The sequence below is a fragment of the Pagrus pagrus genome (genome assembly GCF_965226575.1).
Source record: "Pagrus pagrus genome assembly, chromosome: 11".
NCBI lineage: Eukaryota > Metazoa > Chordata > Actinopteri > Spariformes > Sparidae > Pagrus > Pagrus pagrus.
Window position 1 is genome coordinate 13,441,157 of NC_140195.1, and position 15,957 is coordinate 13,457,113.

The 15,957-nt window shown below is 41.9% G+C and overlaps 1 protein-coding gene across 2 annotated transcripts in view; it reads left to right on the plus strand.

Annotated features, from left to right (window-relative positions):
• The first annotated feature begins 309 nt into the window (after positions 1–309).
• The window catches only part of LOC311264577 (poly(rC)-binding protein 4-like), a 42,641-nt gene continuing 26,993 nt past the window's right edge, over positions 310–15,957 (plus strand). The window contains exons 1-2 of one of the 2 annotated variants that reach the window (XM_084365572.1): positions 310–983; positions 10,857–10,918. The gene's annotated coding sequence lies outside the window, so the exon portion shown is untranslated. The remainder of the gene's footprint in view (positions 984–10,856; positions 10,919–15,957) is intronic. The other variant, XM_084365573.1, reaches the window with a different exon arrangement.

Genomic DNA, 15,957 nt, shown 5'->3' on the forward strand with positions numbered 1-15,957 from the left:
GTTGCTGTGATTTACAATAAGCAGGGTGAGTAAGTATAGAAAAGGAGGATGGATAATAAAGCACAACATAAATCACTGTGCCTCCCTTGTTAGAGCACAGTGATGTTGTGCAATGTCAGGATGGAAACACGAGATGGCGCTGCGTGAGAGAAAGTGACTGACTCTCTCGCACGCACGCACGCACACGCACACAACAAACTTCAAAAGAAAATGCAAAACAGCTTCCGTTTTCCATTTGCGACACCAACTCTGATTGAGCCGATGAATCCGTGCTTATGTGTTTTTTAAAACTGGCTCCGCACGTTGTGAAGGTCAGCGTCTCAACCATGTTGGAATTAAAAGCGGCGACGCTGCTGAACAGTAAATGTAAATAAACACCTCTTCACTGTGGTTTTCTCCTCTACAGCACTCCTATAATTGAGACGAGGCGAACGCCGCACATTTCTATCCTGTCTGATTGATTCTGCAAATGTAATTTCCCCGGTCACGCCACGATTTCACGCCGCGCGGAGCCTCAGTGATCCTGAATGTGACGCACGGGGAGAAGCGCACCGCGCTCCCGGCGGAGGTCCTGCGGGGACAGGACCGCAGCGCGCCGGCCGAGGCGGAGACGCAAACGCGCTGGAGGCTCCAAGGAGTTTTCTTTTTTTTTTTTTTACCCAGAGAGCACTCGGCCCCCACGGCTTGCCTCGGTTAATTGCGATCAGGGTGAGCGGGGTGGTCGCCGCCTGCATCTCCTCGCTTGTGCGTGCGTGCGTGCGTGTGTTTGTGCGTGTGTGTGTTTGTTGGTGTGTGTGTGTGCGCGTCTCTCCCCTCCTCAGCGCACAGGCGCCCTGCACTCCAGTCTGCTGACACACCAGGAGGACAGTCCGCACCGCACGCCCGTGTCATTGGACTCTATGTGGATACAAAGCCCGGGCAGCACACATCCATGGGGATACTTTAGTGGGAACTGCAGCCTGCGACCTTTTACATGAACACAGGTGAGTGACTTATATTTAGATAGGCACGTTTTGTGGACAGCATGTTCCCAATTGTCCAACTTGAAACAGCTCTCGCCCAATGGGTGACAGTCCTGTCCGCTGTCACATTCAGCGTCTTATTCCAGCAAACAGAGAGACGTGTGTTTTCTAATCCAGCCTGCAAACTCTTCCTAACGAGCCTGAACCAGATCACTTACAGTCTCCTGTGTTTTTTTTTCACTCTGCTCTATATGAGCTGGAATCATAGACCCGATTAATGGAGCCATAAACTGACTGAGAGCTGTTAAATCCAGCATATGGCACAAAGTCAGGGGGACACAGTAAGACCGCGGGGACAATCGCTGTCTTTGTGTGTGGACGGTTTTATGATAATGAAAGTGGACCCGGTCGACCAGGCCAGTCGTGAACACAGAGATCATTCTCAACAAGTCGGGTACTGTGGGCGCCCGCCTGGTGCTGAGGCAGCGAGTGTGTGTGACAGCACCATTATTCACCAAGACGCCTAATTGCATTAGTCTCACACTGGATAGAAACACCGTCCTGATGAGCTGACCCAGATGAAAACCAAAACCTCAGTGCTCACGCTGCTTGGAAAGAGATGGAGACTCAGTTTTACCATTAAACTCAGGAATTTATGGTCACATTTGGCAAACTGCACAGATAGTTGTGTTTATCTGTCCTCACAACTGACAGCTTGTAAATACTCCTCATTTGATTGGATTAGTTTCAATTAGCAAATGAGTCTATGGCCTGAGAATCATATAACAACAAACAATATGAATATTTATATCTTGAAATCTCCTCAAAAGCGCTTCATGAATGTTAGAACCGGGCGAAAAGATTGAATATCGTGATATTTTTTATCGATGCCATGACAAAATTGTATGGGATGATTATTGGTACTTTCACTCGTGATGCATGATACATATCAGGCCAATACATCCCTTAATATCTATAATAGTATCTGTGAAATTAGAGCCGACAAGCACAGCATCTACACAATCTGATATAGCAGGTTTGCACCTTTAAAGTTTATTTTTATTTTTATTTTTTAAGCGTCACAACCCCATCAAAGTGACTCGCTTCACTATCGTAATTTGAGTCATCCTGTCTGATAACATTAGGAAAGTCTAGGATAACAGCGTGATTACTTAATTTGATTCCCATTCAAGTAAGCTGGAAGTTTGCTGGCTCGACTGGCAGGAGTCTCTTGTGCCCACGCTCTATCGGCCCCACGACGTGGTAGACACAGGTCATTTTTATACCCGAGCAGCTGTCACAGGAGGTCACAGGTCTTTGACGCTGTATCCTGATTTTCTTTGTTGGATCCACGGTTTACACTAGAGAGCCAGACGTGTCGACGCCGGTGTGCGTGGAAATCTTAGCCTGTCTTACCCTCAGGCGTGCAGAAACCACAGGGTATCAACTTCTTTTTAAAATACCAAAATGTTTAACTATTGGTCATCTTATTGGTATCGTCCATGAGAAGCTGGTAATTATCGACCGTATTGGTATCGGCTGCATCCATAGCTTACACAAAATATTAACGCAATGAGAATTTTTATAAATAATCATCAGTGATGTGGATGTGGACAGTCTGGACAGTTTAGAAAATGACATCACTTTACTGTAATGCCTCCTTTAAAACCAAGAAAATAAAACACTTGCCATATCACAATATAACGATATCCAGAATCTAAGATGTTGAATGTCATATCACGATCAACAATATAATAATCGATATATTGCCCAGTCCCAGACTAAACATAATTATTAACCTGTAGACTTTGATTAGAGCGCAACTGATATATCGTTTTCCTGATATTATCGACCAATACTGGCCTATCACAGATGTATCGGTATGTTGCCTGGTATGTGCTGACATGAACATTTTCTTTTAAGAGATTATGCAGCAGAAAAAGCTGCTTTGGATAATGAATAATTCAGTGTCTCTCTGTCATTGTTTTGCAGCAGTGGTGGCAGCAGGGGGTACATTTTGGTGTTTGTTTCCGCGTCCGTCCCTGTTAAGTTTATTCTGGTTCGTTTTATATTAGTTATTTGATCGTGATTAAGGGGCGGCTTCTACGCACTTGGCCTCATGTTTGCTTGGGTTCTTTTGTTTTGTTATCTAGATAATAATATTACATTTCCTGTTTTATCTAGCTGTGGTGGTAATGTTTTACTGTGGTGGTCCACCGCTCCTGAATGAATGTAGAGGACACACTGTAATTAAATTAAATGCCCGGCAATGATTACATTTTTAGTGCACTGATGTAATTTTAGACAATAAAGGTAATAGTTAAGTTATATAGGCCAGTTAGTTATATTGGCCAATATTCTGATATCAATTTTTTACCTCCTATTATCAGAATCCGCCCCAAAAATCAATAATCTTTCAGCCTCTAGCTTTGATACAGCTTAATCTTGATGTTTCTCTAAGATTTTAATACCTGGAATGAAAAGTGTCCAATTTTCACTTCCTCTTTCATTAACACTCACATGTTTTGCATCTTTTGGCCTACATGTATCCACTTCACAGCAACAGGCCTAAACGAAATACAAGAGACTGATCGCTCTTAAGGCTCTTCGGTACAATAGAATCAATAAAAAACAGCATCTGATAGTGGACCAGCTGATTGATTCAGGAAATCATGGTCCTGGCTGCCTGGAGACGCTCATGAATCTTGCATGTGCACCTCCTCCAGTGTTTATGCTCTAACCAAAGTGCAGAGAAATGAGACACAATTGGAGAATTGCACATCACTTTAGCGTGTAACTGTGAGCTGTTTGTAGAGGAATTCATTTCGGCTGTAATGCATTCGTGTGACTATCTCCCTGCAAGAAGTAGGAGAACATGATTCAGATTTATCTTCCTAAGCACATAACAAGAGATCAATAAGGAATAAAATGTTCTTCTTTTATGTGTGTGTGTGTGGTGAAGGGGGCGTCTACTTGAGTGCAAATACACTATTTATTCCTGAATGGGGAAAAGGGAATAAGACATACTGTAGAATTTGGCTGATGTTAGAGACACACACATCTTTTAGAGAGACTCCGGGGGGCTGCACAAAGACAGACCATCATGTATTGCTGACTCTCTGTCCAAATGCAATTCCTTAATGCACTCTGAGAGTCGGAGATCTAATAAGAAGTGGAAGAGCATCCTCAATAATGAAACCCCACCTGCATCTGTGCTGCAGAGTGAGGGCTGGGGCCGAGAGGCTTCATAAATAACAGAAAGCAGACCTGACACGTGCTGCTCCAACGTCTGGGAACTGCCAATAATCCCTCTCATCTGCTAAGATGCTGTTCTTGCAGGCTGGAGGGGGGGAGGAAAGAGAAACAGGCAGAATGCTGTTGTTTTAGTTTGCAGTCATCAGGTAAATGCAGCCCGGCACAGCAGCTTTAGTCTATTAGAACAGTTCTGCAGAGAGAGGAGAGCTTTCCTGGATAATTTAACCAATCACAACACTGGGGAGCAGACGTGTTTCCACTGGCAATACATTCATGAAGTGTGTGTGATTGTTATTTTATTCATGCCAACATTAAAGTCGGACATTATTCCTTTTCTTCACCATGTAGAAAGCCTATTATAACACTGACAATGACCCTGGTGAAGACCTATGTTGGCGTGTAAAATAAAGGCATTTTAATCCTACAGGGTGCCTTGGATTGTTTCTGCATTTTATACTTTTAATCAAGATTATATTTCGCCCATGCAGTGAAGCTGGAATAAGCTGTAATAGCTTGTGTTGCCTTTGCACTTTTTACGAGGCAAATCCGTATCGTCATCCCCGCTCAGGCGTTAATTTAGTTGTTTGTTGTCACAGGAGCGTTGTTGTGATACAAATTAATTTCCTCTCCAATATTTGAGATAAATCCCCTGTAGCTATTAACCTGCGTTTTAGCAATTAACCTGTGCTTGTCGCTGTCTAATAACTACAGACTCTCGAGGCTCCGCTCCCTCTTTTACAGCTTTGTCGATCGTAATAGATTTCTGCTACGAGTTCATTATCCTCATGCTTTACCATGCTGTGCTTATACAAGACGAGGCATGAGGCAAAAATCACATGCATGATTATTAATATTCGTCTTGTAGATTCCTTTGTGTCGGATCCTCTATGAAGGCAGCCTTTCTTCTGAGGCCGAACGTGACCCTCGCTCCTGTTCTTAAGACTGACCCTGTGGCTGACAGAGCTCCAGGCTGTCCCCGCTATGAAAAGACAGCACTGTGTTGAACTCCAAAGATTGACCCCCGGCAGGCCTCGTGACTCTCCTGTTGTGTCTCATGAGCGTGATTTATTTAGTTCAGAAGTCACCCTCAAAGAGCCGCTTTCATGCGTGTCTTCACCGCACAGAAAGTGACTCAAGAAACGAAGATAGGTGTGTGCCACATAAGTACGCCACTCCGGTGACTAAGTGCTGCGTATCAAAGCGAATGAGCGAAAAGACTGCCTTGGTGACAGTAATCCGCTTTGCTCTACAGTACGCTAAATGGAGGTTTTCTTTCAATTGGCCATCTGCATCAGTGTGTGTGTGTCTGTTTTTGTATTGCGACCAAGGAGGAGAGAAGCCTTTTATCCCCCCCCCTTCAGCTGCCGAGTGCCTGAAATATTTAACAGGGACTGCACTATTTTTGGGTTTGTGCTTGGTTTGTTGAGGAGCTTATGTAATATGTAGTTTCAGCTCAACGTGCATGATACTGTTGTGTAGCAAATAACACCCCAGTGCCAGGGCAGTGATGCTGTAAACACCGTGATCTGGAGCCATACTGTAAAGGATACTGTACAGAACATGGGAGCAAGGACTCCCTGCACCATCTGTGCTTTGATTAATTTAATTGCCATTTTTTAAGTATTGTACATCAAGGAAGCAGGGCCCACGATGCATCTTCTCGTGTTTCTGCGAGATATCGATCAACTCGTCTCAAACATGTCCTCGTCTCTCCCCCCCGGTTCTTCCTCAATTTGTCTCCCTTCTCCCTCTTCACTGTTCCCCTCCCTCTCCTCTCCTCTCCTCTCTCCTCTGAGGTGTCAGATTCTCTGACTCATGCCCTGGTGTGGAGGATGGGAGGAAAGCAGGGATGAAAGAGAAGAGAGGAAAGTCATTTTGCAGATAGAGAGAGTGACCTTCATCCAGTAAGAGGGATGGGATAAAAGCTGGAGTTAATACCCTGCCAAAGTGTATTCTCCAGCATGCCAAAAAAACCATTCAGAGTGATATACGGTCCTAATAGAAGCTCTCTAATAATAAGAAGCGTTCCATTGTAAGTTGAGGCGAGGCAAATGAACAGAAAATTCCAGCGTTGAATCCGGAGGGATAAACACTCGGGAGAAGTCAAACTGTATAATCAAATGAAAACAGCACTGACCGACAAAGCCAGCGAGAGATTTTCTCAAACGTGCTGTAAGAGAGCTACAGTATGAAAAAAGAGGAGATGGAGCTGTTAAAATCAGTCAGTTCAATCAATCTGCAAAATTAATCTTTAATTATTTTCGTAATACATTAATCGTTTGAGTTACTTTTCAAGCATAAAAGCCAAGTCAAACTGTATAATCAAATGAAAACAGCGCTGGCACAGTTAGAGATTTTCCTGCTCTAAGAGATCTGTGATATGAAAAAGAGGAGACAGAGCTACAACTTATTGTCAATTCAGTCCCATCTATTCTTTTTTGTTTAAAAAAAGCCAAACTTGTCTTTATTTTCCATCACGAAAATGTCACAAGTGAAATTATCCTTTTCACATGTGAAAATCACAATTTTCCACGCTCAAAAACACACCAGTTTTCTCATACTGTCCAGTGCTGCAGCTCTGTATTCCCCCTCCGTCTGAAACGCTCTGTTTTAGCTCCTGTCTCTTTAAGGCCCCCCCCCCCCGAAAACCCAGCCTCCTCTTATTGGTCAGCTCACAAATGGCTGAGCCAGCAACGCTAACAATACCAGAGCAGCTGTGCTAAATCAATTCTTAAGTGCCAAACTAGCCGCTAGGTATAAATTATGCAAATGTGTGACATGGTGATGTAATGTGATGCCACAAAGTCACGGAATTAAAGCGGAGCTATTGATGAGGCGTTTCAGGAGCAGAGTTTTCTGTGGGAGAGATGAGCTTCTGTTGACTTTTTTCTTCTTTTACATGCATAAGGACATAAAGCGCTGAGGGGAAATACAAAGAAAAGCACAAAGGTCTCCTTTAAATGTGATTAGTTGCTGCTTTTTTATGTCATATATGATTCGACTGTCTGATAGAACAAGGAAGACATCAACTGAGATATTTTTCTATACTTTTTGATATTTGAATGCGATATTAATCCAGAAAATAACCAGCAGAAGAAATGAACAGAACAGAAGAAATGAACAGAACAGAAGAAAAGAAAAGCCCTATACTGAGAGAAGGACATGCATGATGAATGTGCAGCATATGTGCTAATGCCACACTGTCCCCATGCTGACTAAAGCCAGTGTAAATACAGGCTCAGACGGTGTCACTGTGTGTCTGGAACCAACAGCCACTGGGGAGATAACAATTGACAGCCCAGAAACGCGGCCCTGTAAGGTTCGTTATCTGCATGTTTGTGTTGTTTCATCCCTCCTGGCAATAATGAGAAGGAGGAAGAACTCGGGTTTGCCTAATGAGGAGACGGGACCCTTTGTGAAAACAACTGCATCAACACTTGATCAATGTATGTTTCTCGCAGAGTGGCCGTGTTCTTTCAAGGGTATACGCTTATTAATAACCGCTGAGCCAGAACTAACTAAATACTGCTGTAGCCTGACAGGCACAGAAACTGATGGCTTAGGATAGACTGCAATAATGGAGAGTCAATTAAGCTGCTGTTCATTAGCTGTTGGATTCACTCGTAATTATGCAGATTGTGCCGCCAGATTGACGTGATTGTAAGTTGCAGTGACAAGAAGGAGCCCTGAACGTATTGATTCACACCACTTTGAGATATGACAGACCTTGGTTTAATGGGGAGAAATAATCTCTCTTTGTGCTGAGGTAAGACACTTTTAGTTCTATTATAATGAGGGAAACATTCAAGGTTCAAGGTTCATTTGTCGCTTTTCAACAAAATGCAAGTCGTTGTCCCTTTATGTTACACAAGAAAAACTGCGTTTTAAGTGTTCAGGATGAGTTCAGGAGTCTCACGGCCTGAGGATGAAGCTGCTGGATACTCTGGTGGTACGGCAGCGGATACTTCTGTATCTTTTGCCAGATGGCAGCAGGGTGAGCAGACTGTGGTAGGGATGGGTGTCATCTTTGAATATCCTTTGGGATCTGCGCGGACATCTCACCTCACAGATGTCACTGATGCTCTGAAGATGGGTACTGATGATGTTCTGGGTAGTTTTAATCGCCCACTGCACAGCCTTCCTGTCCTTGGCCGTGCACAAACCATGCCAGTTTGTGATTGAGAATGTTTTCTGTCGCTCCTCTGTAAAAGTTGACAACTTGGCATTGGATTTGAACCTTCTTTAGTTTTCTTAAGAAGTTGTATAACAGGATATTGTTATTGATATTAAAGCTTGACCGAGATTTCAACCGGCTGATGTTATCAGCCGATAATGATCCGCATATATGAGCTTTTTTTAACAGAACATAATGTAGTAAAGATGCTTGGATTAATGTATAATTATACAACTCCAAGTGAGATTTTTACTTAGTTATTTATTATTTTTATAATAAATAATCTAATCTTATTTACCAGGAAGTCCCATTCTCCACTCCATATCCAGTTTAAAGTTGATACTGAAAGCAAAAGGACGAGTGGTTCGTATACGCCAAATATACGTCACTCTACATTGTGCAAGTGGAGCAATGAGATCAAGTGAGTCCTGGCCCGGGTAGCAGATGTGCAAAATCACAATATAATTAAATGCAACTTTTACAACATGATATAAAAAAATCACAATCAAACAGAAGAACAGGTATTCAAACACAGTGACGAGAAACAATAACATGCCTCCTTCACACCATTCCCAATGATGCCCTTAAATACATCAGTGGATATAAATGACCAAGGTGCGTAGTATGAAAAATGTTTATGTATATTCTGTGTATATATGTATATTGGCCATTATATACAGATATATCAGTATCGATATTGGCCCAAAAATCCAGTATCGGTCAGGCTCTGTAATAAATTAGAACCTCGTTTAATAACCAACTTTGTATTTATCTTAATTTATAAAATTGTCATGTCAGCTATAAAAGAAGATGCTTTGAAAATCCTCCATCAGTAATTTCGTCACAGCGTTTCAAAGTAGAAACTCTCATTGCGCCTCCTCAGCAGATTTGTGAACACAATCTGTAAGAAATCTTGTAGTTTCATTCACTCTTTAAAGCCACACAGATTATGAATTAAAACACACGCTGCCTCGGGGTAATCTTATCAGTGTCAGCCCACATTTAGGTGCAGTGGCTGCAGCGAACGCGGCTGTTGGCCTCCTCTCTGCTGCAGGGAAGCCGATCTGGCTCCAGGAGCAGCAGGCAGCCCAGGGGTCTGATAACCCTCTCTGGAGCCGTGTGGTTGACAGGCGGCTCGCACTGCAGGCTGACACGGTTATGCTTTAAACACCAGATGAAGCCGGGGGCTGATAGGAGAGGACAGTCCCCTCTGCGCCGAGGGCTGACCCCTCCCATTATATGTGACAGAGCTGAGACAGACATGCTGAGAGATGAAACACTGCTCTTTAATTTCAAGCCTCTCCTGTTTCACAACTAAAGCCTCCTGTCTCTTTTCCTTTTTTTCCATCATCTTGATGGAGAGGGGGGGCAGCCATGGCGGAGAAACCTTTTCACACTCAGATAAAATGCGATTAAGTCTTAAAGTTCTGCACTTTGCCTGTCAAAGTGTAAAATAATGGAGCTATAGGATATATTAATATTGAGCTTAAAGGCCAAGAAATCAGCTTTATTATTAGCAACATGGATGAACCCTTTTAAACACAATTTTCTGCCACAGTTTTGGTTACTCTCCTATGGGAGATTTCTGTTTTTGTGGGTTTCTTTTCTTCTCCTCTCGGTGGGTTAAAGAGGTTGGGGTTCAGTTGGGATAAATGTAATGCCATATCAATTGTTGCAACAGTCAGAACTCAGTAATACTTGAATGAAAGTCTGATGACAGTTGACAATTTCTGAAAAAATAATGGTAATAAGTTCCTTGTAATCAGCGTTAAGAGGTAATAAGTCCTTTTAAAATGCTGATAATCAGATAAATAGAAGTGTTTATTAATAGCATCATAAACACATTCATTAATAGATTATAAGAATAAGTATATAATAAATGCATAATAAAGGATTTATTAATCATAACAAGGAATTTCTCTCACTTTAGCTCCTTTGCATATTAAAGTATGTGTTCATCTTAAAAATTCAAATGCAATACCTGTGCTTGTAAAGCTATTATAAACATTTAGAAGTCATTAAAGGGTGAGTTCACCCAAAATTGAAAATACAGTCATAATCTACTCACACTAATGCCGATGGAAAGGCGGGTGAAGTTTCGTAGTCCACAAAACATTTCTGAAGCTTCAGAGCAAAACAGTGTTGCAGCATCCTTATGATGCTTAACTGAAGAAGATGGGGACTTTTTTTTAAATGTAAAAAAAACAGCTAAAAAAAAACAAAACATGAAACGGTTTGGAAGCACTGAGATCCCAAATTGATTTGAAAAGACGTGATTTGCACCCTTTTTTTTAATTTTTTTTTTACTGTAATTGCGAAGCTAAGAGGCATAGCGCTTGAGAGACCGTGCCTGAAGTGTATAAATAATGTCTTTTCAAATCAATTTGGAAATTTGGAATTTTCTGTAGATTGATCATGCTGGACAAGCTGTATGGAGCTATGTTTTGTTTGTTTGTTTTTTTCAGTTGATTGTCCAGAAATGTTTTGTGGACTACAAAACTTCACCAGACTTTCTATCTGCATGGGGGTGAGTAGATGACGACTGAAGTTGAATTTTTACTGTGAACTCATCCTTTAAGTTTTTATCAACGTTCTTAAACATCTATGAACTGTTAACGAGTTTCTTATAAATGTCTCATATCCTGACAATAAACATGTTTATGGTGCTTTTAATAACACCTATATAGTCTTAATAACACATAATAATAAGATAAATAATAATAGGCAGCTCTTGAAGCCTTATAAGGGCCTTATTACTTATTAAATAATGCTTAAGATAAAGCGGTACTAAAATGATTTCTGTATTCCCGTATGCTTCATTTGTAAAAGAGTTGAGGTTTCATATACAGTCTCCTCTCCGCTGTCTTTAAATTGGCACTTGGCTCGGCTCATAAAGCAACATTACAGATGAATCCCAGCGTGACATGTGGCTGTGATGTGGTTAAAGCTAATCCAAACACGCAGCCCCTCTCTAAATATTTCATTAACATGGAACTGAGTTCATTTAATCAAGAAGCATCATCGGAGTCCTAATTCTGCTGAAATTCTCTTAAATGTGCGTTTCTTAGCTGCTGTGCTTTCCACTATTTCGAGCTTCCACACCCACTCTCTGGTACAGTATGCAGTCGATACGAACTCCCCTGTTTACACGTGTTTGTGTGGATGTGTGCACACATGTTTGTTCCCTGAGGGTCTCATTTAAGTCTGACTTGCTGACCAACTGGTGAAGAGGAGTCTTTAGAGGACTCTTTCTCTCTCCTTTTGTTTCCTTTACAATCAGCTCAGGAGATGACGCTCTCATTGTGTCATCCAGTGTACTCAAACGTGGCAGCACTTTGAGTTTGTTCGTGACAGATCGCGTCAGAAAGTCCTCCTGTGGAGCTTCTCAGCAGATCAAAGCCTGTCCACTCTTCTGTTTCAACAGGACACTTCTGTGTGTGTGTGTTAGTGTGTGTGAATTGTTGGCTCCTTTCATCCCAGCAGCTGTACATCAGTATTTGTGTGCTTTGTTTTGGTGAACGTGTCTGTCTCTGTGTGTATGGAGGTCGTGCGAGCATGTGTGTGAATGGTCTCTCACCTCTTGCCCTCGCCATGCGCGTGTACACACGTTGACACCCTCTCACTTACCGCTCTATATGTGCCCACCCCGGGGACACCCTATCCTCTCCACCGCCCGTGTGTTTATCCGACCTCCTGTATACGATATGCAGAGGGGAACCCTGTTTCTGTCTTTCGCCATGGAGACCAGGCATGTTCCCATTCCTTCTTCACTTCCTCTAAGCCGTCTGTTTGTGTGAGGGACGTGGTTGCCTCAGAACAGGTGTCCAGTCCTCTAGACAAGCCGGTTGTACTGCATCCTTTTCATCTTGACAGTGTCTCTGGCGTGGATGCTCCTAAAAATCATCGCCCGGAAAAAAAAAAACACTACTGCTGGCGGCTGTCAAGGGATGTATGCTGGCTGCTTTTATCCATGAAATCTTTGATGTGTGCTTCATGTAAGAGAGACCAAAAAGAACCCCATACCTCTCTATTTTAAAGGATAATTTCAGTTTATAACATCTTTTAGCAATTAAATGGGTGTTATTTTTGAAGTTTTTTTGGCAGGATTCATTTCTGTAATTATAGCACTGCACAGGTAAACACATATTTACACATATACATATATATCTATACATGCTGATGAGACTTCATACAGGTTCATGCAGTTGTTTTACGCATATTTTGAATAGTGTGTTACACAAAATTAAACGAAATGTATGTCTATTATTCTTTCTAGGGCTGCAAGTAATGATTATTTTCATGAGTGAATAATCCTGCGATCTCAAGTAATTAATTACTTGATCATCCTCAAATATCAGGTTTTGTCTGACCAATAGTCAAAATCTGAAGATATTTCATTTACTACCATGTATGTAGAAAGAAAGAAAGAAAGAAAGAAAGAAAGAAAGAAAGAAAGAAAGGAAGGAAGAAAGAAATGAAGCAACCAGAAATATGGTAAAATGGCTGCTACAGTACACAACAATTTAACATCTGAAAACTGGGAGCCGGTTAAAAAAAAGCAGAGTTAACCAAACTTTATTTAGAAGAGAACAACAGTCTGCGTTTTTTTTTTCAATTTTCCGCTGTCTCTGTGGCATCCAACACAGGAATTATAAGACAAAGCCTGATTTTTTTCCTAACTCTAAACCCTGAACATGACCAGACCGTAAGCAAAGTGATGTCAACGTAGAATAGAACATTGAACCTTAAGAGTGTAAAGTTGCAATATAAGGAAATATCCAATTTTTGGTTTGCAGAAACATACTATGACTGCATCTTCTCAGTTGGGTTGTATGCAAGCTGATTGGAAAAAAGTAATGGACCTTATAATGGCAACAAAGTCAGAGAATGACTTGAGAATGAGTGTTTACAATTCAACCTGAGGGGGATGTGAATGTCTCTACAAAATTAAATGGTAATTAGGACGCACAGGTAATCAAAATATTATTGAAACTTACACTGTGGCCGAGTGCAATATCCAAATTGCAGAAGCTGTAATTATTTAAAAAAGGAAAAATGTGACAAATGTGACAAAGCAGCGTTATAATGAACCACTGTAATGCTGCAGAGACGCCCTGGAATACAAATATTGTTCTCCAGATTTAAAAAAAATCATAAACAAATGTCACATCATTAACAGATTTCAAGTAAAAATGAAAACCGTGATGTGAAAATGCTCATTCCCACTTATCATATCGCAATCATAATATGTCAAAATAATCACATTATTGCGCGGCCCTAATGACAACGTATCCAATAGTTGTGTCGATCGCAGCAGAAATAGTTGTGTGGATCGAGTAGTCGCCTTTTTTAATTGGTCAACAGCAGACTGAAGATTTGCCTCTCACGGCCATTTGTTTTTGTGTCAGTCATTTGGTTTCACAGCGTCACGCTTAATTCAGTTTATATAAAGATGAATCCGAGCGGTGACTGTTAACAAGGGGCTCCTGCATGCTGGACTCAGTCAGGCAGAGCAGGTCCAAGGTTACACAGTCAGTGAGAGGAGCAGGACGGTGGACGGGCTTCTCTCCGCCTCCCTGTCCTGGTCTGACTGGATTTTGGCAGCCTGGCGCTGCAGTCTGCACTTTGCTAATTCCCTGTTCTGAGTTACCAGGTCTAATTTAGAACAGAGGAGCTCTGTTCATCCTGGAACGCTGCTGCCTGGGATTTTGGATATGAGGAGTTCAGAGGCTCGCCGCCCTCACACAGACACAGAGCACATGCCTTGTTATCAACCCACAGAGCAGCACATAATGACCCCTCCAACCATTAGCTCCTAATGCAATAAAGTGCTAACATTTTAGCCATGCCCTTCAGTGCCTAAACATAATGAAGTTAGCCCACGGGTTGCACAAATGTGCTCTGTGAAGACCCATGTGTTCAGGATGCATCGATCAAGCTTAAAATCATGATTACTCGGCCTTATATCTGTAGCTGACAGCGAGCAAAATGTGTAATTTTTTGATGATCTCCTGACAACTCCCTGAGGGCTTTGTTTGATATTTATGGAAATTGTATGGAGATGAGCTTCTAACTGATATTTCTGTAAGTCAATCCAATGAGCATCTTCGTCAGAAAAGCATAGGAAGGTTGATTTGGTGCAGTTTAATCCAGTAAAATGACACTTTGCTCCACTTCCTACCACATCTTGACGGGCTGGCATGTCAGACTGAGCCGCGTCCACGGAGGGAACGTTAAACCCATACAGGCAGCCAAGCTCTGTGACATCTTAGGAAGGATACGTGTGAGCATTTGAACGTGTCTTTGCGAGCATCCAGTGCATAAATAAATCAGCGAAGCAGCGATGGCCTTGCGCACTGAGCAAAAGCAATAAACCTGCCTACAACAAGTCTCTAAGGAATTGGGTCTCATCTAAAATAACATCCATTTATTTAACATGATCTCCTCGCATAGCTCACCAGATCTACAGACAGCATGCAGATTTATAAACAACACACACACACGTATGTCAGGAAGTGTCAGTAGGATCGCAGCAGTAGGCTGGTGTACAGTGGCTCTGTGGGCTGGCTGGAATGCACTTGGCAGACAAACAAGTGGCCTTGATGAGTGAAAAAGGAGAGGATAGTTTGTGACTGTGTTGCTACTGAATGAGTCACTAACAGGATTCATGACGATAAAGGACTCAACTTTCAGCTGTGGTTTGTCCTCAGATGTCTAAAAGGAATCATTAAAGGTCCCATATTACGCTCGATCTAATTTAACACTTATATTTTTTGGTGTCTGCATTTTAGCTCCTGTCTCTTTAAGGCCCCCCCCCCACTCCCTTAAACCCCAGTCTGCTCTGATTGGTCAGCTCCCACAGGCCTGAGTAGGGATCCCCAACATGTTTCTGCATCAGCTGTGCTGGTGTTTTTGCAACCATGGATGTATTGCGGGTATTGTTGATGGTATGGACCTGGAGACGGTGGTGTAGCTCAGCTTTGCTTCAAATTTTGCCCAGTGGTCACAAAAAAAATTCCCCTGCGGCCAAAAAAGCAAACAAGGTCAATTATGTCACTTTCTTCATTAAAGTTTTATATTAGTAAAACTTTCCTTGAGGCAAACAGGAAAACATTTATAAAGCTGTGACCTCATCACAATGTAAAGTCTATCGTCCGAGCTGCAGGAGGTAAACCTGGAAGGTTGATGAGCGGTTCTCTTTGGACTGAATCAGCGCCATCTTTGCCTTCGGTATCTAGTTTTTTTATTACATCTACGGCAGAGGGCAGTGACTATAGTGTACAGATGTGACATCACAATGTTACGGAAGTCCTGATGACTCATTTAAAGGGAGAGTTTCTTGATTACAAGCTGTTTGCATTCCTCCGTGGATTGAGTTTTGGCACTTTCACAGTATTTATATACCACCTAGACTTGCCTGATAATCAAAAAAGACAGGAAATCTCACTTTCTACAGTATGGGACCTTTAAAATCAAATGCATTTTATTATAGTGTTAAAAGTTTAGCTGATACAAATAATAGAAAAGTCAGTCAATAGAAATGAATTGGCGAACACGCTGAAAAAT